This window comes from Atractosteus spatula, chromosome 8 (genome assembly GCF_055471065.1).
Source record: "Atractosteus spatula isolate fAtrSpa1 chromosome 8, fAtrSpa1.hap1, whole genome shotgun sequence".
In the NCBI taxonomy this organism is placed as follows: Eukaryota; Metazoa; Chordata; class Actinopteri; order Semionotiformes; family Lepisosteidae; genus Atractosteus; species Atractosteus spatula.
The window spans coordinates 4483767-4511154 of NC_142713.1; positions in this window are offsets into that span (position 1 = coordinate 4483767).

The window sequence follows — 27388 nt, forward strand, 5'->3', positions numbered from 1 at the left end:
TTCTCAAAGATCATTTTCTCAATATTCCACTCATTTGAATGGAAAATGTGCTTCTCTGAATCAAAATATGAGTCTGAAAAGACAATACAACACTGCCAAAACCAAAAGAGTGTGTCAGGAATGGTCAAATTAATTATTGAAAGGTATTCTTTCATTGGAAATGTTGGGTTAAACGTAGTGCTGAATGAATGTACGTTTAGGCTTAAGTGCCCTAAAAGTCTGAAACATTTAATACATTTTGGCTTCATTTGTTAATATGCCTTTGATTTTAAAGCCCATGGCAAGAGTTTGAAAGTTAAATCAGGTTCTTTCGAACTGTTGCTTGTCGGGCAATTCAGACACCATTCCTTTTTGGGGCAAAGCACTGTATACAGCCATATAGGTCAGAAAAAAATGTTTAGAAAACATTGAAAGAACTATATTCCTAGGTATCCTTTCAGCTCTAAAACACAGCCATGCCATCAAAAACTGTCTACATTGTATGGGAATGAAATCCTAACCCTAGCTTCGGGTTTTGCTAGTTAGGGTTAGGGTTCAAATATTTCTCAAAGATCATTTTCTCAATATTCCACTCATTTGACTGGAAAATGTTCTTCTCTGAATCAAAATATGAGTCTGAAAAGACAATACAACACTGCCACAACCGAAAGAGTGTGTCAGGAATGGTCAAATTAATTATTGAAAGGTATTCTTTCATTGGAAATGTTGGGTTAAACGTAGTGCTGAATGAATGTACGTTTAGCCTTAAGTGCCCTAAAAGTCTGAAACATTTAATACATTTTGGCTTCATTTGTTAATATGCCTTTGATTTTAAAGCCCATGGCAAGAGTTTGAAAGTTAAATCAGGTTCTTTCAAACTGTTGCTTGTCGGGCAATTCAGACACTATTCCTTTTTTGGGCTAAGCACTGTATACAGCCATATAGGTCAGAAAAAAATGTTTAGAAAACATTGAAAGAACTAAATTTCTAGGTATCCTTTCTGCCCTAAAACACAGCCATGCCATCAAAAACTGTCTACATTGTATGGGAATAAAACCCTAACCCTAGCTTCGGGTTTTGCTAGTTAGGGTTAGGGTTCAAATATTTCTCAAAGACCATTTTCTCAATATTCCACTCATTTGAATGGAAAATGTGCTTCTCTGAATCAAAATATTAGTCTGAAAAGACAATACAACACTGCCAAAACCAAAAGAGTGTGTCAGGAATGGTCAAATTAATTTTTGAAAGGTATTCTTTCATTGGAAATGTTGGGTTAAACGTAGTGCTGAATGAATGTACGTTTAGGCTTAAGTGCCCTAAAAGTCTGAAACATTTAATACATTTTGGCTTCATTTGTTAATATGCCTTTGATTTTAAAGCCAATGGCAAGAGTTTGAAAGTTAAATCAGGTTCTTTCGAACTGTTGCTTGTCGGGCAATTCAGACACCATTCCTTTTTGGGGCAAAGCACTGTATACAGCCATATAGGTCAGAAAAAAATGTTTAGAAAACATTGAAAGAACTATATTCCTAGGTATCCTTTCAGCTCTAAAACACAGCCATGCCATCAAAAACTGTCTACATTGTATGGGAATGAAATCCTAACCCTAGCTTCGGGTTTTGCTAGTTAGGGTTAGGGTTCAAATATTTCTCAAAGATCATTTTCTCAATATTCCACTCATTTGACTGGAAAATGTTCTTCTCTGAATCAAAATATGAGTCTGAAAAGACAATACAACACTGCCACAACCGAAAGAGTGTGTCAGGAATGGTCAAATTAATTATTGAAAGGTATTCTTTCATTGGAAATGTTGGGTTAAACGTAGTGCTGAATGAATGTACGTTTAGCCTTAAGTGCCCTAAAAGTCTGAAACATTTAATACATTTTGGCTTCATTTGTTAATATGCCTTTGATTTTAAAGCCCATGGCAAGAGTTTGAAAGTTAAATCAGGTTCTTTCAAACTGTTGCTTGTCGGGCAATTCAGACACTATTCCTTTTTTGGGCTAAGCACTGTATACAGCCATATAGGTCAGAAAAAAATGTTTAGAAAACATTGAAAGAACTATATTCCTAGGTATCCTTTCAGCTCTAAAACACAGCCATGCCATCAAAAACTGTCTACATTGTATGGGAATAAAACCCTAACCCTACCTTCGGGTTTTGCTAGTTAGGGTTCAAATATTTCTCAAAGATCATTTTCTCAATATTCCACTCATTTGAATAGAAAATGTGCTTCTCTGAATCAAAATATTAGTCTGAAAAGACAATACAACACTGTCAAAACCAAAAGAGTGTGTCAGGAATGGTCAAATTAATTTTTGAAAGGTATTCTTTCATTGGAAATGTTGTGTTAAACGTAATGCTGAATGAATGTACGTTTAGGCTTAAGTGCCCTAAAAGTCTGAAACATTTAATACATTTTGGCTTCATTTGTTAATATGCCTTTGATTTTAAAGCCCATGGCAAGAGTTTGAAAGTTAAATCAGGTTCTTTCGAACTGTTGCTTGTCGGGCAATTCAGACACTATTTTTTTGGGGACAAAGCACTGTATACAGCCATAGAGGTCAGAAAAAAATGTTTAGAAAACATTGAAAGAACTATATTCCTAGGTATCCTTTCAGCTCTAAAACACAGCCATGCCATCAAAAACTGTCTACATTGTATGGGAATAAAACCCTAACCCTAGCTTCGGGTTTTGCTAGTTAGGGTTAGGGTTCAAATATTTCTCAAAGACCATTTTCTCAATATTCCACTCATTTGAATGGAAAATGTGCTTCTCTGAATCAAAATATTAGTCTGAAAAGACTATACAACACTGCCAAAACCAAAAGAGTGTGTCAGGAATGGTCAAATTAATTTTTGAATGGTATTCTTTCATTGGAAATATTGGGTTAAACGTAGTGCTGAATGAATGTACGTTTAGGCTTAAGTGCCCTAAAAGTCTGAAACATTTAATACATTTTGGCTTCATTTGTTAATATGCCTTTGATTTTAAAGCCCATGGCAAGAGTTTGAAAGTTAAATCAGGGTCTTTCGAACTGTTGCTTGTCGGGCAATTCAGACACTATTTTTTTGGGGGCAAAGCACTGTATACAGCCATAGAGGTCAGAAAAAAATGTTTAGAAAACATTGAAATAACTATATTCCTAGGTATCCTTTCAGCTCTAAAACACAGCCATGCCATCAAAAACTGTCTACATTGTATTGGAATAAAACCCTAACCCTAGCTTCGGGTTTTGCAGGTTAGGGTTAGGGTTCAAATATTTCTCAAAGACCATTTTCTCAATATTCCACTCATTTGAATGGAAAATGTGCTTCTCTGAATCAAAATATTAGTCTGAAAAGACAATACAACACTGCCAAAACCAAAAGAGTGTGTCAGGAATGGTCAAATTTATTTTTGAAAGGTATTCTTTCATTGGAAATGCTGTGTTAAACAGAGTGCTGAATGAACGTACGTTTAGGCTTAAGTGGCCTAAAAGTCTGAAACATTTAATACATTTTGGCTTCATTTGTTCATATGCCTTTCATTTTAAAGCCCATGGCAAGAGTTTGAAAGTTAAATCAGGTTCTTTCGAACTGTTGCTTGTCGGGCAATTCAGACACTATTTTTTTGGAGGCAAAGCACTGTATACAGCCATAGAGGTCAGAAAAAAATGTTTAGAAAACATTGAAAGAACTATATTCCTAGGTATCCTTTCAGCTCTAAAACACAGCCATGCCATCAAAAACTGTCTACATTGTATGGGAATAAAACCCTAACCCTAGCTTCGGGTTTTGCTAGTTAGGGTTAGGGTTCAAATATTTCTCAAAGACCATTTTCTCAATATTCCACTCATTTGAATGGAAAATGTGCTTCTCTGAATCAAAATATTAGTCTGAAAAGACTATACAACACTGCCAAAACCAAAAGAGTGTGTCAGGAATGGTCAAATTAATTTTTGAATGGTATTCTTTCATTGGAAATATTGGGTTAAACGTAGTGCTGAATGAATGTACGTTTAGGCTTAAGTGCCCTAAAAGTCTGAAACATTTAATACATTTTGGCTTCATTTGTTAATATGCCTTTGATTTTAAAGCCCATGGCAAGAGTTTGAAAGTTAAATCAGGGTCTTTCGAACTGTTGCTTGTCGGGCAATTCAGACACTATTTTTTTGGGGGCAAAGCACTGTATACAGCCATAGAGGTCAGAAAAAAATGTTTAGAAAACATTGAAATAACTATATTCCTAGGTATCCTTTCAGCTCTAAAACACAGCCATGCCATCAAAAACTGTCTACATTGTATTGGAATAAAACCCTAACCCTAGCTTCGGGTTTTGCAGGTTAGGGTTAGGGTTCAAATATTTCTCAAAGACCATTTTCTCAATATTCCACTCATTTGAATGGAAAATGTGCTTCTCTGAATCAAAATATTAGTCTGAAAAGACAATACAACACTGCCAAAACCAAAAGAGTGTGTCAGGAATGGTCAAATTTATTTTTGAAAGGTATTCTTTCATTGGAAATGCTGTGTTAAACAGAGTGCTGAATGAACGTACGTTTAGGCTTAAGTGGCCTAAAAGTCTGAAACATTTAATACATTTTGGCTTCATTTGTTCATATGCCTTTCATTTTAAAGCCCATGGCAAGAGTTTGAAAGTTAAATCAGGTTCTTTCGAACTGTTGCTTGTCGGGCAATTCAGACACCATTCCTTTTTGGGGCAAAGCACTGTATACAGCCATAGAGGTCAAAAAAATATGTTTAGAAAACATTGAAAGAACTATATTTCTAGGTTACCTTTCAGCTCTAAAACACAGCCATGCCATCAAAAACTGTCTACATTGTATGGGAATAAAACCCTAACCCTACCTTCGGGTTTTGCTAGTTAGGGTTCAAATATTTCTCAAAGATCATTTTCTCAATATTCCACTCATTTGAATAGAAAATGTGCTTCTCTGAATCAAAATATTAGTCTGAAAAGACTATACAACACTGCCAAAACCAAAAGAGTGTGTCAGGAATGGTCAAATTAATTTTTGAATGGTATTCTTTCATTGGAAATATTGGGTTAAACGTAGTGCTGAATGAATGTACGTTTAGGCTTAAGTGCCCTAAAAGTCTGAAACATTTAATACATTTTGGCTTCATTTGTTAATATGCCTTTGATTTTAAAGCCCATGGCAAGAGTTTGAAAGTTAAATCAGGGTCTTTCGAACTGTTGCTTGTCGGGCAATTCAGACACTATTTTTTTGGGGGCAAAGCACTGTATACAGCCATAGAGGTCAGAAAAAAATGTTTAGAAAACATTGAAATAACTATATTCCTAGGTATCCTTTCAGCTCTAAAACACAGCCATGCCATCAAAAACTGTCTACATTGTATTGGAATAAAACCCTAACCCTAGCTTCGGGTTTTGCAGGTTAGGGTTAGGGTTCAAATATTTCTCAAAGACCATTTTCTCAATATTCCACTCATTTGAATGGAAAATGTGCTTCTCTGAATCAAAATATTAGTCTGAAAAGACAATACAACACTGCCAAAACCAAAAGAGTGTGTCAGGAATGGTCAAATTTATTTTTGAAAGGTATTCTTTCATTGGAAATGCTGTGTTAAACAGAGTGCTGAATGAACGTACGTTTAGGCTTAAGTGGCCTAAAAGTCTGAAACATTTAATACATTTTGGCTTCATTTGTTCATATGCCTTTCATTTTAAAGCCCATGGCAAGAGTTTGAAAGTTAAATCAGGTTCTTTCGAACTGTTGCTTGTCGGGCAATTCAGACACCATTCCTTTTTGGGGCAAAGCACTGTATACAGCCATAGAGGTCAAAAAAATATGTTTAGAAAACATTGAAAGAACTATATTTCTAGGTAACCTTTCAGCTCTAAAACACAGCCATGCCATCAAAAACTGTCTACATTGTATGGGAATAAAACCCTAACCCTACCTTCGGGTTTTGCTAGTTAGGGTTCAAATATTTCTCAAAGATCATTTTCTCAATATTCCACTCATTTGAATAGAAAATGTGCTTCTCTGAATCAAAATATTAGTCTGAAAAGACAATACAACACTGTCAAAACCAAAAGAGTGTGTCAGGAATGGTCAAATTAATTTTTGAAAGGTATTCTTTCATTGGAAATGTTGTGTTAAACGTAATGCTGAATGAATGTACGTTTAGGCTTAAGTGCCCTAAAAGTCTGAAACATTTAATACATTTTGGCTTCATTTGTTAATATGCCTTTGATTTTAAAGCCCATGGCAAGAGTTTGAAAGTTAAATCAGGTTCTTTCGAACTGTTGCTTGTCGGGCAATTCAGACACTATTTTTTTGGAGGCAAAGCACTGTATACAGCCATAGAGGTCAGAAAAAAATGTTTAGAAAACATTGAAAGAACTATATTCCTAGGTATCCTTTCAGCTCTAAAACACAGCCATGCCATCAAAAACTGTCTACATTGTATGGGAATAAAACCCTAACCCTAGCTTCGGGTTTTGCTAGTTAGGGTTAGGGTTCAAATATTTCTCAAAGACCATTTTCTCAATATTCCACTCATTTGAATGGAAAATGTGCTTCTCTGAATCAAAATATTAGTCTGAAAAGACTATACAACACTGCCAAAACCAAAAGAGTGTGTCAGGAATGGTCAAATTAATTTTTGAATGGTATTCTTTCATTGGAAATATTGGGTTAAACGTAGTGCTGAATGAATGTACGTTTAGGCTTAAGTGCCCTAAAAGTCTGAAACATTTAATACATTTTGGCTTCATTTGTTAATATGCCTTTGATTTTAAAGCCCATGGCAAGAGTTTGAAAGTTAAATCAGGGTCTTTCGAACTGTTGCTTGTCGGGCAATTCAGACACTATTTTTTTGGGGGCAAAGCACTGTATACAGCCATAGAGGTCAGAAAAAAATGTTTAGAAAACATTGAAATAACTATATTCCTAGGTATCCTTTCAGCTCTAAAACACAGCCATGCCATCAAAAACTGTCTACATTGTATTGGAATAAAACCCTAACCCTAGCTTCGGGTTTTGCAGGTTAGGGTTAGGGTTCAAATATTTCTCAAAGACCATTTTCTCAATATTCCACTCATTTGAATGGAAAATGTGCTTCTCTGAATCAAAATATTAGTCTGAAAAGACAATACAACACTGCCAAAACCAAAAGAGTGTGTCAGGAATGGTCAAATTTATTTTTGAAAGGTATTCTTTCATTGGAAATGCTGTGTTAAACAGAGTGCTGAATGAACGTACGTTTAGGCTTAAGTGGCCTAAAAGTCTGAAACATTTAATACATTTTGGCTTCATTTGTTCATATGCCTTTCATTTTAAAGCCCATGGCAAGAGTTTGAAAGTTAAATCAGGTTCTTTCGAACTGTTGCTTGTCGGGCAATTCAGACACTATTTTTTTGGAGGCAAAGCACTGTATACAGCCATAGAGGTCAGAAAAAAATGTTTAGAAAACATTGAAAGAACTATATTCCTAGGTATCCTTTCAGCTCTAAAACACAGCCATGCCATCAAAAACTGTCTACATTGTATGGGAATAAAACCCTAACCCTAGCTTCGGGTTTTGCTAGTTAGGGTTAGGGTTCAAATATTTCTCAAAGACCATTTTCTCAATATTCCACTCATTTGAATGGAAAATGTGCTTCTCTGAATCAAAATATTAGTCTGAAAAGACTATACAACACTGCCAAAACCAAAAGAGTGTGTCAGGAATGGTCAAATTAATTTTTGAATGGTATTCTTTCATTGGAAATATTGGGTTAAACGTAGTGCTGAATGAATGTACGTTTAGGCTTAAGTGCCCTAAAAGTCTGAAACATTTAATACATTTTGGCTTCATTTGTTAATATGCCTTTGATTTTAAAGCCCATGGCAAGAGTTTGAAAGTTAAATCAGGGTCTTTCGAACTGTTGCTTGTCGGGCAATTCAGACACTATTTTTTTGGGGGCAAAGCACTGTATACAGCCATAGAGGTCAGAAAAAAATGTTTAGAAAACATTGAAATAACTATATTCCTAGGTATCCTTTCAGCTCTAAAACACAGCCATGCCATCAAAAACTGTCTACATTGTATTGGAATAAAACCCTAACCCTAGCTTCGGGTTTTGCAGGTTAGGGTTAGGGTTCAAATATTTCTCAAAGACCATTTTCTCAATATTCCACTCATTTGAATGGAAAATGTGCTTCTCTGAATCAAAATATTAGTCTGAAAAGACAATACAACACTGCCAAAACCAAAAGAGTGTGTCAGGAATGGTCAAATTAATTTTTGAATGGTATTCTTTCATTGGAAATATTGGGTAAAACGTAGTGCTGAATGAATGTACGTTTAGGCTTAAGTGCCCTAAAAGTCTGAAACATTTAATACATTTTGGCTTCATTTGTTAATATGCCTTTCATTTTAAAGCCCATGGCAAGAGTTTGAAAGTTAAATCAGGTTCTTTCGAACTGTTGCTTGTCGGGCAATTCAGACACCATTCCTTTTTGGGGCAAAGCACTGTATACAGCCATAGAGGTCAAAAAAATATGTTTAGAAAACATTGAAAGAACTATATTTCTAGGTAACCTTTCAGCTCTAAAACACAGCCATGCCATCAAAAACTGTCTACATTGTATGGGAATAAAACCCTAACCCTACCTTCGGGTTTTGCTAGTTAGGGTTCAAATATTTCTCAAAGATCATTTTCTCAATATTCCACTCATTTGAATAGGAAATGTGCTTCTCTGAATCAAAATATTAGTCTGAAAAGACAATACAACACTGTCAAAACCAAAAGAGTGTGTCAGGAATGGTCAAATTAATTTTTGAAAGGTATTCTTTCATTGGAAATGTTGTGTTAAACGTAATGCTGAATGAATGTACGTTTAGGCTTAAGTGCCCTAAAAGTCTGAAACATTTAATACATTTTGGCTTCATTTGTTAATATGCCTTTGATTTTAAAGCCCATGGCAAGAGTTTGAAAGTTAAATCAGGTTCTTTCGAACTGTTGCTTGTCGGGCAATTCAGACACTATTTTTTTGGAGGCAAAGCACTGTATACAGCCATAGAGGTCAGAAAAAAATGTTTAGAAAACATTGAAAGAACTATATTCCTAGGTATCCTTTCAGCTCTAAAACACAGCCATGCCATCAAAAACTGTCTACATTGTATGGGAATAAAACCCTAACCCTAGCTTCGGGTTTTGCTAGTTAGGGTTAGGGTTCAAATATTTCTCAAAGACCATTTTCTCAATATTCCACTCATTTGAATGGAAAATGTGCTTCTCTGAATCAAAATATTAGTCTGAAAAGACTATACAACACTGCCAAAACCAAAAGAGTGTGTCAGGAATGGTCAAATTAATTTTTGAATGGTATTCTTTCATTGGAAATATTGGGTTAAACGTAGTGCTGAATGAATGTACGTTTAGGCTTAAGTGCCCTAAAAGTCTGAAACATTTAATACATTTTGGCTTCATTTGTTAATATGCCTTTGATTTTAAAGCCCATGGCAAGAGTTTGAAAGTTAAATCAGGGTCTTTCGAACTGTTGCTTGTCGGGCAATTCAGACACTATTTTTTTGGGGGCAAAGCACTGTATACAGCCATAGAGGTCAGAAAAAAATGTTTAGAAAACATTGAAATAACTATATTCCTAGGTATCCTTTCAGCTCTAAAACACAGCCATGCCATCAAAAACTGTCTACATTGTATTGGAATAAAACCCTAACCCTAGCTTCGGGTTTTGCAGGTTAGGGTTAGGGTTCAAATATTTCTCAAAGACCATTTTCTCAATATTCCACTCATTTGAATGGAAAATGTGCTTCTCTGAATCAAAATATTAGTCTGAAAAGACAATACAACACTGCCAAAACCAAAAGAGTGTGTCAGGAATGGTCAAATTTATTTTTGAAAGGTATTCTTTCATTGGAAATGCTGTGTTAAACAGAGTGCTGAATGAACGTACGTTTAGGCTTAAGTGGCCTAAAAGTCTGAAACATTTAATACATTTTGGCTTCATTTGTTCATATGCCTTTCATTTTAAAGCCCATGGCAAGAGTTTGAAAGTTAAATCAGGTTCTTTCGAACTGTTGCTTGTCGGGCAATTCAGACACCATTCCTTTTTGGGGCAAAGCACTGTATACAGCCATAGAGGTCAAAAAAATATGTTTAGAAAACATTGAAAGAACTATATTTCTAGGTAACCTTTCAGCTCTAAAACACAGCCATGCCATCAAAAACTGTCTACATTGTATGGGAATAAAACCCTAACCCTACCTTCGGGTTTTGCTAGTTAGGGTTCAAATATTTCTCAAAGATCATTTTCTCAATATTCCACTCATTTGAATAGAAAATGTGCTTCTCTGAATCAAAATATTAGTCTGAAAAGACAATACAACACTGTCAAAACCAAAAGAGTGTGTCAGGAATGGTCAAATTAATTTTTGAAAGGTATTCTTTCATTGGAAATGTTGTGTTAAACGTAATGCTGAATGAATGTACGTTTAGGCTTAAGTGCCCTAAAAGTCTGAAACATTTAATACATTTTGGCTTCATTTGTTAATATGCCTTTGATTTTAAAGCCCATGGCAAGAGTTTGAAAGTTAAATCAGGTTCTTTCGAACTGTTGCTTATCGGGCAATTCAGACACTATTTTTTTGGAGGCAAAGCACTGTATACAGCCATAGAGGTCAGAAAAAAATGTTTAGAAAACATTGAAAGAACTATATTCCTAGGTATCCTTTCAGCTCTAAAACACAGCCATGCCATCAAAAACTGTCTACATTGTATGGGAATAAAACCCTAACCCTAGCTTCGGGTTTTGCTAGTTAGGGTTAGGGTTCAAATATTTCTCAAAGACCATTTTCTCAATATTCCACTCATTTGAATGGAAAATGTGCTTCTCTCAATCAAAATATTAGTCTGAAAAGACTATACAACACTGCCAAAACCAAAAGAGTGTGTCAGGAATGGTCAAATTAATTTTTGAATGGTATTCTTTCATTGGAAATATTGGGTTAAACGTAGTGCTGAATGAATGTACGTTTAGGCTTAAGTGCCCTAAAAGTCTGAAACATTTAATACATTTTGGCTTCATTTGTTAATATGCCTTTGATTTTAAAGCCCATGGCAAGAGTTTGAAAGTTAAATCAGGGTCTTTCGAACTGTTGCTTGTCGGGCAATTCAGACACTATTTTTTTGGGGGCAAAGCACTGTATACAGCCATAGAGGTCAGAAAAAAATGTTTAGAAAACATTGAAATAACTATATTCCTAGGTATCCTTTCAGCTCTAAAACACAGCCATGCCATCAAAAACTGTCTACATTGTATTGGAATAAAACCCTAACCCTAGCTTCGGGTTTTGCAGGTTAGGGTTAGGGTTCAAATATTTCTCAAAGACCATTTTCTCAATATTCCACTCATTTGACTGGAAAATGTGCTTCTCTGAATCAAAATATTAGTCTGAAAAGACAATACAACACTGCCAAAACCAACAGAGTGTGTCAAGAATGGTCAAATTAATTTTTGAAAGGAATTCTTTAATTGGAAATGTTGTGTTAAATGGAGTGCTGAATGAATGTACGTTTAGGCTTAAGTGCCCTAAAAGTCTGAAACATTTAATACATTTTGGCTTCATTTGTTAATATGCCTTTGATTTTAAAGCCCATGGTAAGAGTTTGAAAGTTAAATCAGGTTCTTTCGAACTGTTGCTTGTCGGGCAATTCAGACACCATTCCTTTTTGGGGCAAAGCACTGTATACAGCAATATAGGTCAGAAAAAAATGCTTAGAAAACATTGAAATAACTATATTCCTAGGTATCCTTTCAGCTCTAAAACACAGCCATGCCATCAAAAACTGTCTACATTGTATACGAATAAAACCATAACCCTAGCTTCGGGGTTTGCTAGTTAGGGTTAGGGTTCAAATATTTCTCAAAGACCATTTTCTCAATATTCCACTCATTTGAATGGAAAATGTGCTCTGAATCAAAATATTAGTCTGAAAAGACAATACAACACTGCCAAAACCAAAAGAGTGTGTCAGGAATGGTCAAATTAATTATTGAATGGTATTCTTTCATTGGAAATATTGGGTTAAACGTAGTGCTGAATGAATGTACGTTTAGGCTTAAGTGCCCTAAAAGTCTGAAACATTTAATACATTTTGGCTTCATTTGTTAATATGCCTTTGATTTTAAAGCCCATGGCAAGAGTTTGAAAGTTAAATCAGGTTCTTTCGATCTGTTGCTTGTCGGGCAATTCAGACACTATTCCTTTTTTGGGCAAAGCACTGTACACAGCCATATAGGTCAGAAAAAAATGTTTAGAAAACATTGAAAGAACTATATTCCTAAGTATCCTTTCAGCTCTAAAACACAGCCATGCCATCAAAAACTGTCTACATTGTATGGGAATAAAACCCTAACCCTAGCTTCGGGTTTTGCTAATTAGGGTTAGGGTTCAAGTATTTCTCAAAGACCATTTTCTCAATATTCCACTCATTTGAATGGAAAATGTGCTTCTCTGAATCAAAATATTAGTCTGAAAAGACAATACAACACTGCCAAAACCAAAAGAGTGTGTCAGGAATGGTCAAATTAATTTTTGAATGGTATTCTTTCATTGGAAATATTGGGTAAAACGTAGTGCTGAATGAATGTACGTTTAGGCTTAAGTGCCCTAAAAGTCTGAAACATTTAATACATTTTGGCTTCATTTGTTAATATGCCTTTGATTTTAAAGCCCATGGCAAGAGTTTGAAAGTTAAATCAGGGTCTTTCGAACTGTTGCTTGTCGGGCAATTCAGACACTATTTTTTGGGGGGCAAAGCACTGTATACAGCAATATAGGTCAGAAAAAAATGTTTAGAAAACATTGAAATAACTATATTCCTAGGTATCTTTTCAGCTCTAAAACACAGCCATGCCATCAAAAACTGTCTACATTGTATTGGAATTAAACCCTAACCCTAGCTTCGGGTTTTGCAGGTTAGGGTTAGGGTTCAAATATTTCTCAAAGACCATTTTCTCAATATTCCACTCATTTGACTGGAAAATGTGCTTCTCTGAATCAAAATATTAGTCTGAAAAGACAATACAACACTACCAAAACCAACAGAGTGTGTCAAGAATGGTCAAATTAATTTTTGAAAGGAATTCTTTAATTGGAAATGTTGTGTTAAAGGGAGTGCTGAATGAATGTACGTTTAGGCTTAAGTGCCCTAAAAGTCTGAAACATTTAATACATTTTGGCTTCATTTGTTAATATGCCTTTGATTTTAAAGCCCATGGCAAGAGTTTGAAAGTTAAATCAGGTTCTTTCGAACTGTTGCTTGTCGGGCAATTCAGACACCATTCCTTTTTGGGGCAAAGCACTGTATACAGCCATATACTGTAGGTCAGAAAAAAATGTTTAGAAAACATTGAAAGGACTATATTCCTAGGTATCCTTTCAGCTCTGAAACACAGCCATGCCATCAAAAACTGTCTACATTGTATGGGTATAAAACCCTAACCCTAGCTTCGGGTTTTGCTAGTTAGGGTTAGGGATCAAATATTTCTCAAAGACCATTTTCTCAATATTCCACTCATTTGAATGGAAAATGTGCTTCTCTGAATCAAAATATTAGTCTGAAAAGACAATACAACACTGCCAAATCCAAAAGAGTGTGGCAGGAATGGTCAAATTAATTTTTGAAAGGTATTCTTTCATTGGAAATGTTGTGTTAAACGTAGTGCTGAATGAATGTACGTTTAGGATTAAGTGCCCTAAAAGTCTGAAACATTTAATACATTTTGGCTTCATTTGTTAATATGCCTTTGATTTTAAAGCCCATGGCAAGAGTTTGAAAGTTAAATCAGGTTCTTTCGAACTGTTGCTTGTCGGGCAATTCAGACACCATTCCTTTTTGGGGCAAAGCACTGTATACAGCAATATAGGTCAGAAAAAAATGTTTAGAAAACATTGAAAGAACTATATTCCTAGGTATCCTTTCAGCTCTAAAACACAGCCATGCCATCAAAAACTGTCAACATTGTATGGGAATAAAACCCTAACCCTAGCTTCGGGTTTTGCTAGTTAGGGTTAGGGTTCAAATATTTCTCAAAGACCATTTTCTCAATATTCCACTCATTTGAATGGAAAATGTGCTTCTCTGAATCAAAATATTAGTCTGAAAAGACAATACAACACTGCCAAAACCAAAAGAGTGTGTCAGGAATGCTCAAATTAATTTTTGAAAGGTATTCTTTCATTGGAAATGTTGTGGTAAACGTAGTGCTGAATGAATGTACGTTTAGGATTAAGTGCCCTAAAAGTCTGAAACATTTAATACATTTTGGCTTCATTTGTTAATACGCCTTTGATTTTAAAGCCCATGGGAAGAGTTTGAAAGTTAAATCAGGTTCTTTCGAACTGTTGCTTGTCGGGCAATTCAGACACTATTCCTTTTTTGGGCAAAGCACTGTATACAGCCATATAGGTCAGAAAAAAATGTTTAGAAAACATTGAAAGAACTATATTCCTAGGTTTCCTTTCAGCTCTAAAACACAGCCATGCCATCAAAAACTGTCTACATTGTATGGGAATAAAACCCTAACCCTAGCTTCGGGTTTTGCTAGTTAGGCTTAGCATTCAAATATTTCTCAAAGACCATTTTCTCAATATTCCACTTATTTGAATGGAAAATGTGCTTCTCTGAATCAAAATATTAGTCTGAAAAGACAATACAACACTGCCAAAACCAAAAGAGTGTGGCAGGAATGGTCATATTAATTTTTGAAAGGTATTCTTTCATTGGAAATGTTGTGTTAAACGTAGTGCTGAAGGAATGTACGTTTAGGATTAAGTGCCCTAAAAGTCTGAAACATTTAATACATTTTGGCTTCATTTGTTAATATGCCTTTGATTTTAAAGCCCATGGCAAGAGTTTGAAAGTTAAATCAGGTTCTTTCGAACTGTTGCTTGTCGGGCAATTCACCATTCCTTTTTGGGGCAAAGCACTGTATACAGCCATAGAGGTCAGAAAAAAATTTTTAGAAAACATTTTAAGAACTAAATTCCTAGGTATCCTTTCAGCCCTAAAACACAGCCATGCCATCAAAAACTGTCTACATTGTATGGGAATAAAACCCTAACCCTAGCTTCGGGTTTTGCTAGTTAGGCTTAGGATTCAAATATTTCTCAAAGACCATTTTCTCAATATTCCACTTATTTGAATGGAAAATGTGCTTCTCTGAATCAAAATATTAGTCTGAAAAGACAATACAACACGGCCAAAACCAAAAGAGTGTGGCAGGAATGGTCAAATTAATTTTTGAAAGGTATTCTTTCATTGGAAATGTTGTGTTAAACGTAGTGCTGAATGAATGTACGTTTAGGATTAAGTGCCCTAAAAGTCTGAAACATTTAATACATTTTGGCTTCATTTGTTAATATGCCTTTGATTTTAAAGCCCATGGCAAGAGTTTGAACGTTAAATCAGGTTCTTTCGAACTGCTGCTTGTCGGGCAATTCAGACACCATTCCTTTTTGGGGCAAAGCAGTGTACACAGCCATAGAGGTCAGAAAAAAATGTTTAGAAAACATTGAAAGAACTAAATTCCTAGGTATCCTTTCAGCCCTAAAACACAGCCATGCCATCAAAAACTGTCTACATTGTATGGGAATAAAACCCTAACCCTAGCTTCGGGTTTTGCTAGTTAGGGTTAGGGTTCAAATATTTCTCAAAGACCATTTTCTCAATATTCCACTCATTTGACTGGAAAATGTGCTTCTCTGAATCAAAATATTAGTCTGAAAAGACAATATAACACTGCCAAAACCAAAAGAGTGTGTCAGGAATGGTTAAATTAATTTTTGAAAGGTATTCTTTCATTGGAAATGTTGTGTTAAACTTAGTGCTGAATGAACGTACGTTTGGGCTTAAGTGCCCTAAAGGTCTTAAACATTTAATACATTTTGGCTTTATTTGTTAATATGCCTTTGATTTTAAAGCCCATAGCAAGAGTTTGAAAGTTAAATCAGGTTCTTTCGAACTGTTGCTTGTCGGGTAATTCAGACACCATTCCTTTTTGGGGCAAAGCACTGTATACAGCCATATACTGTAGGTCAGAAAAAAATGTTTAGAAAACATTGAAAGGACTATATTCCTAGGTATCCTTTCAGCTCTAAAACACAGCCATGTATTATCCAAAGGTATTCTTTCATTTGAAATATTGTGTTAAACGTAGTGCTGAATGAACGTACGTTTGGGCTTAAGTGCCGTAAAAGTCAGAAACATTTAATACATTTTGGCTTCATTTGTTAATATGCCTTTGATTTTAAAGCCCAAGGCAAGAGTTTGAAAGTTAAATCAGGTTCTTTCGAACTGTTGCTTGTCGGGCAATTCAGACACCATTCCTTTTTGGGGCAAAGCACTGTATACAGCCATAGAGGTCAGAAAAAAATGTTTAGAAAACATTGAAAGAACTAAATTCCTAGGTATCCTTTCAGCCCTAAAACACAGCCATGCCATCAAAAACTGTCTACATTGTATGGGAATAAAACCCTAAAACCCTAGCTTCGGGTTTTGCTAGTTAGGGTTAGGGTTCAAATATTTCTCAAAGACCATTTCCTCAATATTCCACTCATTTGAATGGAAAATGTGCTTCTCTGAATTAAAATATTAGTCTGAAAAGACAATACAACACTGCCAAAACCAAAAGAGTGTGTCAGGAATGGTCAACTTAATTTTTGAAAGGTATTCCTTCATTGGAAATGTTGGGTTAAACGTAGTGCTGAATGAATGTACGTTTAGGGTTAAGTGCCGTAAAAGTCAGAAACATTTAATACATTTTGGCTTTATTTGTTAATATGTCTTTGATTTTAAAGCCCATGGCAAGAGTTTGAAAGTCAAATCAGGTTCTTTCGAACTGTTGCTTGTCGGGCAATTCAGACACCATTCCTTTTTGGGGCAAAGCACTGTATACAGCCATAGAGGTCAGAAAAAATTTTTTAGAAAACATTGAAAGAACTAAATTCCTAGGTATCCTTTCAGCCCTAAAACACAGCCATGCCATCAAAAACTGTCTACATTGTATGGGAATAAAACCCTAACCCTAGCATCGGGTTTTGCTAGTTAGGGTTAGGGTTCAAATATTTCTCAAAGACCATTTCCTCAATATTCCACTCATTTGAATGGAAAATGTGCTTCTCTGAATCAAAATATTAGTCTGAAAAGAAAATACAACACTGTCAAAACCAAAAGAGTGTGTCAGGAATGGTTAAATTAATTTTTGAAAGTTATTCTTTCATTTGAAATGTTGTGTTAAACGTAGTGCTGAATGAATGTACGTTTAGGATTAAGTGCCCTAAAAGTCTTAAACATTTAATACATTTTGGCTTCATTTGTTAATATGCCTTTGATTTTAAAGCCCATGGCAAGAGTTTGAAAGTTAAATCAGGTTCTTTCGAACTGTTGCTTGTCGGGCAATTCAGACACCATTCCTTTTTGGGGCAAAGCACTGTATACAGCCATAGAGGTCAGAAAAAAATGTTTAGAAAACATTGAAAGAACTAAATTCCTAGGTATCCTTTCAGCCCTATAACACAGCCATGCCATCAAAAACTGTCTACATTTTATGGGAATAAAACCCTAACCCTAGCTTCGGGTTTTGCTAGTTAGGGTTAGGGTTCAAATATTTCTCAAAGACCATTTCCTCAATATTCCACTCATTTGAATGGAAAATGTGCTTCTCTGAATCAAAATATTAGTCTGAAAAGACAATACAACACTGCCAAAACCAAAAGAGTGTGTCAGGAATGGTCAAATTAATTTTTGAAAGGTATTCTTTCATTGGAAATGTTGGGTTAAACGTAGTGCTGAATGAATGTACGTTTAGGCTTAAGTGCACTAAAAGTCTGAAACATTTAATACATTTTGGCTTCATTTGTTAATATGCCTTTGATTTTAAAGCCCATGGCAAGAGTTTGAAAGTTAAATCAGGTTCTTTCGAACTGTTGCTTGTCGGGCAATTCAGACACCATTCCTTTTTGGGGCAAAGCACTGTATACAGCCATAGAGGTCAGAAAAAAATTTTTTAGAAAACATTATAAGAACTAAATTTCTAGGTATCCTTTCAGCCCTAAAACACAGCCATGCCATCAAAAACTGTCTACATTGTATGGGAATAAAACCCTAACCCTAGCTTCGGGTTTTGCTAGTTAGGGTTAGGGTTGAAATATTTCTCAAAGACCATTTTCTCAATATTCCACTCATTTGACTGGAAAATGTGCTTCTCTGAATCAAAATATTAGTTTGAAAAGACAATACAACACTGCCAAAACCAAAAGAGTGTGTCAGGAATGGTCAAATTAATTTTTGAAAGGTATTCTTTCATTGGAAATGTTGGGTTAAACATAGTGCTGAATGAATGTACGTTTAGGATTAAGTGCCCTAAAAGTCTGAAACATTTAATACATTTTGGCTTCATTTGTTAAGATGCCTTTGATTTTAAAGCCCATGGCAAGACTTTGAAAGTTAAATCAGGTTCTTTCGAACTGCTGCTTGTCGGGCAGTTCAGACACCATTCCTTTTTGGGGCAAAGCACTGTATACAGCCATAGAGGTCAGAAAAAAATGTTTAGAAAACATTGAAAGAACTAAATTCCTAGATAACCTTTCAGCCCTAAAACACAGCCATGCCATCAAAAACTGTCTACATTGTATGGGAATAAAACCCTAACCCTAGCTTCGGGTTTTGCTAGTTAGGGTTAGGGTTCAAATATTTCTCAAAGACCATTTCCTCAATATTCCACTCATTTGAATGGAAAATTTGCTTCTCTGAATCAAAATATTAGTCTGAAAAGACAATACAACACTGCCAAAACCAAAAGAGTGTGTCAGGAATGGTCTAATTAATTTTTGAAAGGTATTCTTTCATTGGAAATGTTGGGTTAAACGTAGTGCTGAATGAATGTAAGTTTAGGCTTAAGTGCCCTAAAAGTCTGAAACATTTAATACATTTTGGCTTCATTTGTTAATATGCCTTTGATTTTAAAGCCCAAGGCAAGAGTTTGAAAGTTAAATCAGGTTCTTTCGAACTGTTGCTTGTCGGGCAATTCAGACACCATTCCTTTTTGGGGCAAAGCACTGTATACAGCCATAGAGGTCAGAAAAAAATGTTTAGAAAACATTGAAAGAACTAAATTCCTAGGTATCCTTTCAGCCCTAAAACACAGCCATCCCATCAAAAACTGTCTACATTGTATGGGAATAAAACCCTAACCCTAGCTTCGGGTTTTGCTAGTTAGGGTTAGGGTTCAAATATTTCTCAAAGACCATTTCCTCAATATTCCACTCATTTGAATGGAAAATGTGCTTCTCAGAATCAAAATATTAGTCTGAAAAGACAATACAACACTGCCAAAACCAAAAGAGTGTGTCAGGAATGGTTAAATTAATTTTTGAAAGGTATTCTTTCATTTGAAATGTTGTGTTAAACGTAGTGCTGAATGAACGTACGTTTAGGCTTAAGTGCCCTAAAAGTCTGAAACATTTAATACATTTTGGCTTCATTTGTTAATATGCCTTTGATTTTAAAGCCCAAGGCAAGAGTTTGAAAGTTAAATCAGGTTCTTTCGAACTGTTGCTTGTCGGGCAATTCAGACACCATTCCTTTTTGGGGCAAAGCACTGTATACAGCCATAGAGGTCAGAAAAAAATGTTTAGAAAACATTGAAAGAACTAAATTCCTAGGTATCCTTTCAGCCCTAAAACACAGCCATGCCATCAAAAACTGTCTACATTGTATGGGAATAAAACCCTAACCCTAGCTTCGGGTTTTGCTAGTTTGGGTTAGGGTTCAAATATTTCTCAAAGACCATTTTCTCAATATTCCACTCATTTGACTGGAAAATGTGCTTCTCTCAATCAAAATATTAGTCTGAAAAGACAATACAACACTGCCAAAACCAAAAGAGTGTGTCAGGAATGGTCAAATTAATTTTTGAAAGGTATTCTTTCATTGGAAATGTTGGGTTAAACGTAGTGCTGAATGAATGTAAGTTTAGGCTTAGGTGCCGTAAAAGTCAGAAACATTTAATACATTTTGGCTTTATTTGTTAATATGCCTTTGATTTTAAAGCCCATGGCAAGAGTTTGAAAGTTAAATCAGGTTCTTTCGAACTGTTGCTTGTTGGGCAATTCAGACACCATTCCTTTTTGGGGCAAAGCACTGTATACAGCCATAGAGGTCAGAAAAAATTTTTTAGAAAACATTGAAAGAACTAAATTCCTAGGTATCCTTTCAGCCGTAAAACACAGCCATGCCATCAAAAACTGTCTACATTGTATGGGAATAAAACCCTAACCCTAGCTTCGGGTTTTGCTAGTTAGGGTTAGGGTTCAAATATTTCTCAAAGACCATTTCCTCAATATTCCACTCATTTGAATGGAAAATGTGCTTCTCTGAATTAAAATATTAGTCTGAAAAGAAAATACAACACTGTCAAAACCAAAAGAGTGTGTCAGGAATGGTCAAATTAATTTTTGAAAGGTATTCTTTCATTGGAATGTTGTGTTAAACGTAGTGCTGAATGAATGTACGTTTAGGATTAAGTGCCCTAAAAGTCTGAAACATTTAATACATTTTGGCTTCATTTGTTAATATGCCTTTGATTTTAAAGCCCATGGCAAGAGTTTGAAAGTTAAATCAGGTTCTTTCGAACTGTTGCTTGTCGGGCAATTCAGACACCATTCCTTTTTGGGGCAAAGCACTGTAGACAGCCATAGAGGTCAGAAAAAAATGTTTAGAAAACATTGAAAGAACTAAATTCCTAGGTATCCTTTCAGCCCTAAAACACAGCTATGCCATAAAAAACTGTCTACATTGAATGGGAATAAAACCCTAACCCTAGCTTCGGGTTTTGCTAGTTAGGGTTAGGGTTCAAATAATTCTCAAAGACCATTTCCTCAATATTCCACTCATTTGAATGGAAAATGTGCTTCTCTGAATCAAAATATTAGTCTGAAAAGACAATACAACACTGCCAAAACCAAAAGAGTGTGTCAGGAATGGTCAAATTAATTTTTGAAAGGTATTCTTTCATTGGAAATGTTGGGTTAAACGTAGTGCTGAATGAATGTACGTTTAGGCTTAAGAGCCCTAAAAGTCTGAAACATTTAATACATTTTGGCTTCATTTGTTAATATGCCTTTGATTTTAAAGCCCATGGCAAGAGTTTGAAAGTTAAATCAGGTTCTTTCGAACTGTTGCTTATCAGGCAATTCAGACACCATTACTTTTTCTGGCAAAGCACTGTATACAGCCATATAGGTCAGAAAAAAATGTTTAGAAAACAATGAAAGAACTATATTCCTAGGTATCCTTTCAGCCCTAAAACACAGCCATGCCATCAAAAACTGTCTACATTGTATGGGAATAAAACCCTAACCCTAGCTTCGGGTTTTGCTAGTTAGGCTTAGGATTCAACTATTTCTCAAAGACCATTTTCTCAATATTCCACTCATTTGACTGGAAAATGTGCTTCTCTGAATCAAAATATTAGTCTGAAAAGACAATACAACACTGCCAAAACCAAAAGAGTGTGGCAGGAATGGTCAAATTAATTTTTGAAAGGTATTCTTTCATTGGAAATGTTGTGTTAAACGTAGTGCTGAATGAATGTACGTTTAGGATTAAGTGCCCTAAAAGTCTGAAACATTTAATACATTTTGGCTTCATTTGTTAATATACCTTTGATTTTAAAGCCCATGGCAAGAGTTTGAAAGTTAAATCAGGTTCTTTCGAACTGCTGCTTGTCGGGCAATTCAGACACCATTCCTTTTTGGGGCAAAGCACTGTATACAACCATAGAGGTCAGAAAAAAATGTTTAGAAAACATTGAAAGAACTAAATTCCTAGATAACCTTTCAGCCCTAAAACACAGCCATGCCATCAAAAACTGTCTACATTGTATGGGAATAAAACCCTAACCCTAGCTTCGGGTTTTGCTAGTTAGGGTTAGGGTTCAAATATTTCTCAAAGACCATTTCCTCAATATTCCACTCATTTGAATGGAAAACTTGCTTCTCTGAATCAAAATATTAGTCTGAAAAGAAAATACAACACTGTCAAAACCAAAAGAGTTTGTCAGGAATGGTTAAATTAATTTTTGAAAGGTATTCTTTCATTTGAAATGTTGTGTTAAACGTAGTGCTGAATGAACGTACGTTTAGGCTTAAGTGCCCTAAAAGTCTGAAACATTTAATACATTTTGGCTTCATTTGTTAATATGCCTTTGATTTTAAAGCCCAAGGCAAGAGTTTGAAAGTTAAATCAGGTTCTTTCGAACTGTTGCTTGTCGGGAAATTCAGACACCATTCCTTTTTGGGGCAAAGCACTGTATACAGCCATAGAGGTCAGAAAAAAATGTTTAGAAAACATTGAAAGAACTAAATTCCTAGGTATCCTTTCAGCCCTAAAACACAGCCATCCCATCAAAAACTGTCTACATTGTATGGGAATAAAACCCTAACCCTAGCTTCGGGTTTTGCTAGTTAGGGTTAGGGTTCAAATATTTCTCAAAGACCATTTTCTCAATATTCCACTCATTTGACTGGAAAATGTGCTTCTCTGAATCAAAATATTAGTCTGAAAAGACAATACAACACTGCCAAAACCAAAAGAGTGTGTCAGGAATGGTCAAATTAATTTTTGAAAGGTATTCTTTCATTGGAAATGTTGGGTTAAACGTAGTGCTGAATGAATGTAAGTTTAGGCTTAGGTGCCGTAAAAGTCAGAAACATTTAATACATTTTGGCTTTATTTGTTAATATGCCTTTGATTTTAAAGCCCATGGCAAGAGTTTGAAAGTTTAATCAGGTTCTTTCGAACTGTTGCTTGTCGGGCAATTCAGACACCATTCCTTTTTGGGGCAAAGCACTGTATACAGCCATAGAGGTCAGAAAAAAATGTTTAGAAAACATTGAAAGAACTAAATTCATAGGTATCCTTTCAGCCCTAAAACACAGCCATGCCATCAAAAACTGTCTACATTGTATGGGAATAAAACCCTAACCCTAGCTTCGGGTTTTGCTAGTTAGGGTTAGGGTTCAAATATTTCTCAAAGACCATTTCCTCAATATTCCACTCATTTGACTGGAAAATGTGCTTCTCTGAATCAAAATATTAGTCTGAAAAGACAATACAACACTGCCAAAACCAAAAGAGTGTGGCAGGAATGGTCAAATTAATTTTTGAAAGGTATTCTTTCATTGGAAATGTTGTGTTAAACGTAGTGCTGAATGAATGTACGTTTAGGATTAAGTGCCCTAAAAGTCTGAAACATTTAATACATTTTGGCTTCATTTGTTAATATACCTTTGATTTTAAAGCCCATGGCAAGAGTTTGAAAGTTAAATCAGGTTCTTTCGAACTGCTGCTTGTCGGGCAATTCAGACACCATTCCTTTTTGGGGCAAAGCACTGTATACAGCCATAGAGGTCAGAAAAAAATGTTTAGAAAACATTGAAAGAACTAAATTTCTAGATAACCTTTCAGCCCTAAAACACAGCCATGCCATCAAAAACTGTCTACATTGTATGGGAATAAAACCCTAACCCTAGCTTCGGGTTTTGCTAGTTAGGGTTAGGGTTCAAATATTTCTCAAAGACCATTTCCTCAATATTCCACTCATTTGAATGGAAAATTTGCTTCTCTGAATCAAAATATTAGTCTGAAAAGACAATACAACACTGCCAAAACCAAAAGAGTGTGTCAGGAATGGTCAAATTAAGTTTTGAAAGGTATTCTTTCATTAGAAATGTTGGGTTAAACGTAGTGCTGAATGAATGTAAGTTTAGGCTTAAGTGCCGTAAAAGTCAGAAACTTTTAATACATTTTGACTTTATTTGTTAATATGCCTTTGATTTTAAAGCCCATGGCAAGAGTTTGAAAGTTAAATCAGGTTCTTTCGAACTGTTGCTTGTTGGGCAATTCAGACACCATTCCTTTCTGGGGCAAAGCACTGTATACAGCCATAGAGGTCAGAAAAATTTTTTTAGAAAACATTGAAAGAACTAAATTCCTAGGTATCCTTTCAGCCGTAAAACACAGCCATGCCATCAAAAACTGTCTACATTGTATGGGAATAAAACCCTAACCCTAGCTTCGGGTTTTGCTAGTTAGGGTTAGGGTTCAAATATTTCTCAAAGACCATTTCCTCAATATTCCACTCATTTGAATGGAAAATGTGCTTCTCTGAATTAAAATATTAGTCTGAAAAGAAAATACAACACTGTCAAAACCAAAAGAGTGTGTCAGGAATGGTCAAATTAATTTTTGAAAGGTATTCTTTCATTGGAATGTTGTGTTAAACGTAGTGCTGAATGAATGTACGTTTAGGATTAAGTGCCCTAAAAGTCTGAAACATTTAATACATTTTGGCTTCATTTGTTCATATGCCTTTGATTTTAAAGCCCATGGCAAGAGTTTGAAAGTTAAATCAGGTTCTTTCGAACTGTTGCTTGTCGGGCAATTCAGACACCATTCCTTTTTGGGGCAAAGCACTGTAGACAGCCATAGAGGTCAGAAAAAAATGTTTAGAAAACATTGAAAGAACTAAATTCCTAGGTATCCTTTCAGCCCTAAAACACAGCTATGCCATAAAAAACTGTCTACATTGTATGGGAATAAAACCCTAACCCTAGCTTCGGGTTTTGCTAGTTAAGGTTAGGGTTCAAATATTTCTCAAAGACCATTTCCTCAATATTCCACTCATTTGAATGGAAAATGTGCTTCTCTGAATCAAAATATTAGTCTGAAAAGACAATACAACACTGCCAAAACCAAAAGAGTGTGTCAGGAATGGTCAAATTAATTTTTGAAAGGTATTCTTTCATTGGAAATGTTGGGTTAAACGTAGTGCTGAATGAATGTACGTTTAGGCTTAAGTGCCCTAAAAGTCTGAAACATTTAATACATTTTGGCTTCATTTGTTAATATGCCTTTGATTTTAAAGCCCATGGCAAGAGTTTGAAAGTTAAATCAGGTTCTTTCGAACTGTTGCTTATCAGGCAATTCAGACACCATTCCTTTTTCTGGCAAAGCACTGTATACAGCCATATAGGTCAGAAAAAAATGTTTAGAAAACAATGAAAGAACTATATTCCTAGGTATCCTTTCAGCCCTAAAACACAGCCATGCCATCAAAAACTGTCTACATTGTATGGGAATAAAACCCTAACCCTAGCTTCGGGTTTTGCTAGTTAGGCTTAGGATTCAACTATTTCTCAAAGACCATTTTCTCAATATTCCACTCATTTGACTGGAAAATGTGCTTCTCTGAATCAAAATATTAGTCTGAAAAGACAATACAACACTGCCAAAACCAAAAGAGTGTGGCAGGAATGGTCAAATTAATTTTTGAAAGGTATTCTTTCATTGGAAATGTTGTGTTAAACGTAGTGCTGAATGAATGTACGTTTAGGATTAAGTGCCCTAAAAGTCTGAAACATTTAATACATTTTGGCTTCATTTGTTAATATACCTTTGATTTTAAAGCCCATGGCAAGAGTTTGAAAGTTAAATCAGGTTCTTTCGAACTGCTGCTTGTCGGGCAATTCAGACACCATTCCTTTTTGGGGCAAAGCACTGTATACAGCCATAGAGGTCAGAAAAAAATGTTTAGAAAACATTGAAAGAACTAAATTCCTAGATAACCTTTCAGCCCTAAAACACAGCCATGCCATCAAAAACTGTCTACATTGTATGGGAATAAAACCCTAACCCTAGCTTCGGGTTTTGCTAGTTAGGGTTAGGGTTCAAATATTTCTCAAAGACCATTTCCTCAATATTCCACTCATTTGAATGGAAAATTTGCTTCTCTGAATCAAAATATTAGTCTGAAAAGAAACTACAACACTGTCAAAACCAAAAGAGTTTGTCAGGAATGGTTAAATTAATTTTTGAAAGGTATTCTTTCATTTGAATTGTTGTGTTAAACGTAGTGCTGAATGAACATATGTTTAGGCTTAAGTGCCCTAAAAGTCTGAAACATTTAATACATTTTGGCTTCATTTGTTAATATGCCTTTGATTTTAAAGCCCAAGGCAAGAGTTTGAAAGTTAAATCAGGTTCTTTCGAACTGTTGCTTGTCGGGCAATTCAGACACCATTCCTTTTTGGGGCAAAGCACTGTATACAGCCATAGAGGTCAGAAAAAAATGTTTAGAAAACATTGAAAGAACTAAATTCCTAGGTATCCTTTCAGCCCTAAAACACAGCCATCCCATCAAAAACTGTCTACATTGTATGGGAATAAAACCCTAACCCTAGCTTCGGGTTTTGCTAGTTAGGGTTAGGGTTCAAATATTTCTCAAAGACCATTTCCTCAATATTCCACTCATTTGAATGGAAAATGTGCTTCTCTGAATCAAAATATTAGTCTGAAAAGAAAATACAACACTGTCAAAACCAAAAGAGTGTGTCAGGAATGGTTAAATTAATTTTTGAAAGCTATTCTTTCATTTGAAATTTTGTGTTAAACGTAGTGCTGAATGAATGTACGTTTAGGATTAAGTGCACTAAAAGTCTGAAACATTTAATACATTTTGGCTTCATTTGTTAATATGCCTTTGATTTTAAAGCCCATGGCAAGAGTTTGAAAGTTAAATCAGGTTCTTTCGAACTGTTGCTTGTCGGGCAATTCAGACACCATTCCTTTTTGGGGCAAAGCACTGTATACAGCCATAGAGGTCAGAAAAAATTTTTTAGAAAACATTGAAAGAACTAAATTCCTAGGTATCCTTTCAGCTCTAAAACACAGCCATGCCATCAAAAACTGTCTACATTGTATGGGAATAAAACCCTAACCCTAGCTTCGGGTTTGCTAGTTAGGGTTAGGGTTCAAATATTTCTTAAAGACCATTTTCTCAATATTCCACTCATTTGATGGAAAATGTGCTTCTCTGAATCAAAATATTAGTCTGAAAAGACAATACAACACTGTCAAAACCAAAAGAGTGTGTCAGGAATGGTCAAATTAATTTCTTTCATTGGAAATGTTGGGTTAAACGTAGTGCTGAATGAATGTAAGTTTAGGCTTAAGTGCCCTAAAAGTCTGAAACATTTAATACATTTTGGCTTCATTTCTTAATATGCCTTTGATTTTAAAGCCCATGGCAAGAGTTTGAAAGTTAAATTAGGTTCTTTCGAACTGTTGCTTGTCGGGTAATTCAGACACTTTTCCTTTTTGGGGCAAAGCACTGTATACAGCCATATAGGTCAGAAAAAAATGTTTAGAAAACATTGAAAGAACTATATTCCTAGGTATCCTTTCAGCCCTAAAACACAGCCATGCCATCAAAAACTGTCTACATTGTATGGGAATAAAACCCTAAACCTAGCTTCGGGTTTTGCTAGTTAGGGTTAGGGTTCAAATATTTCTCAAAGACCATT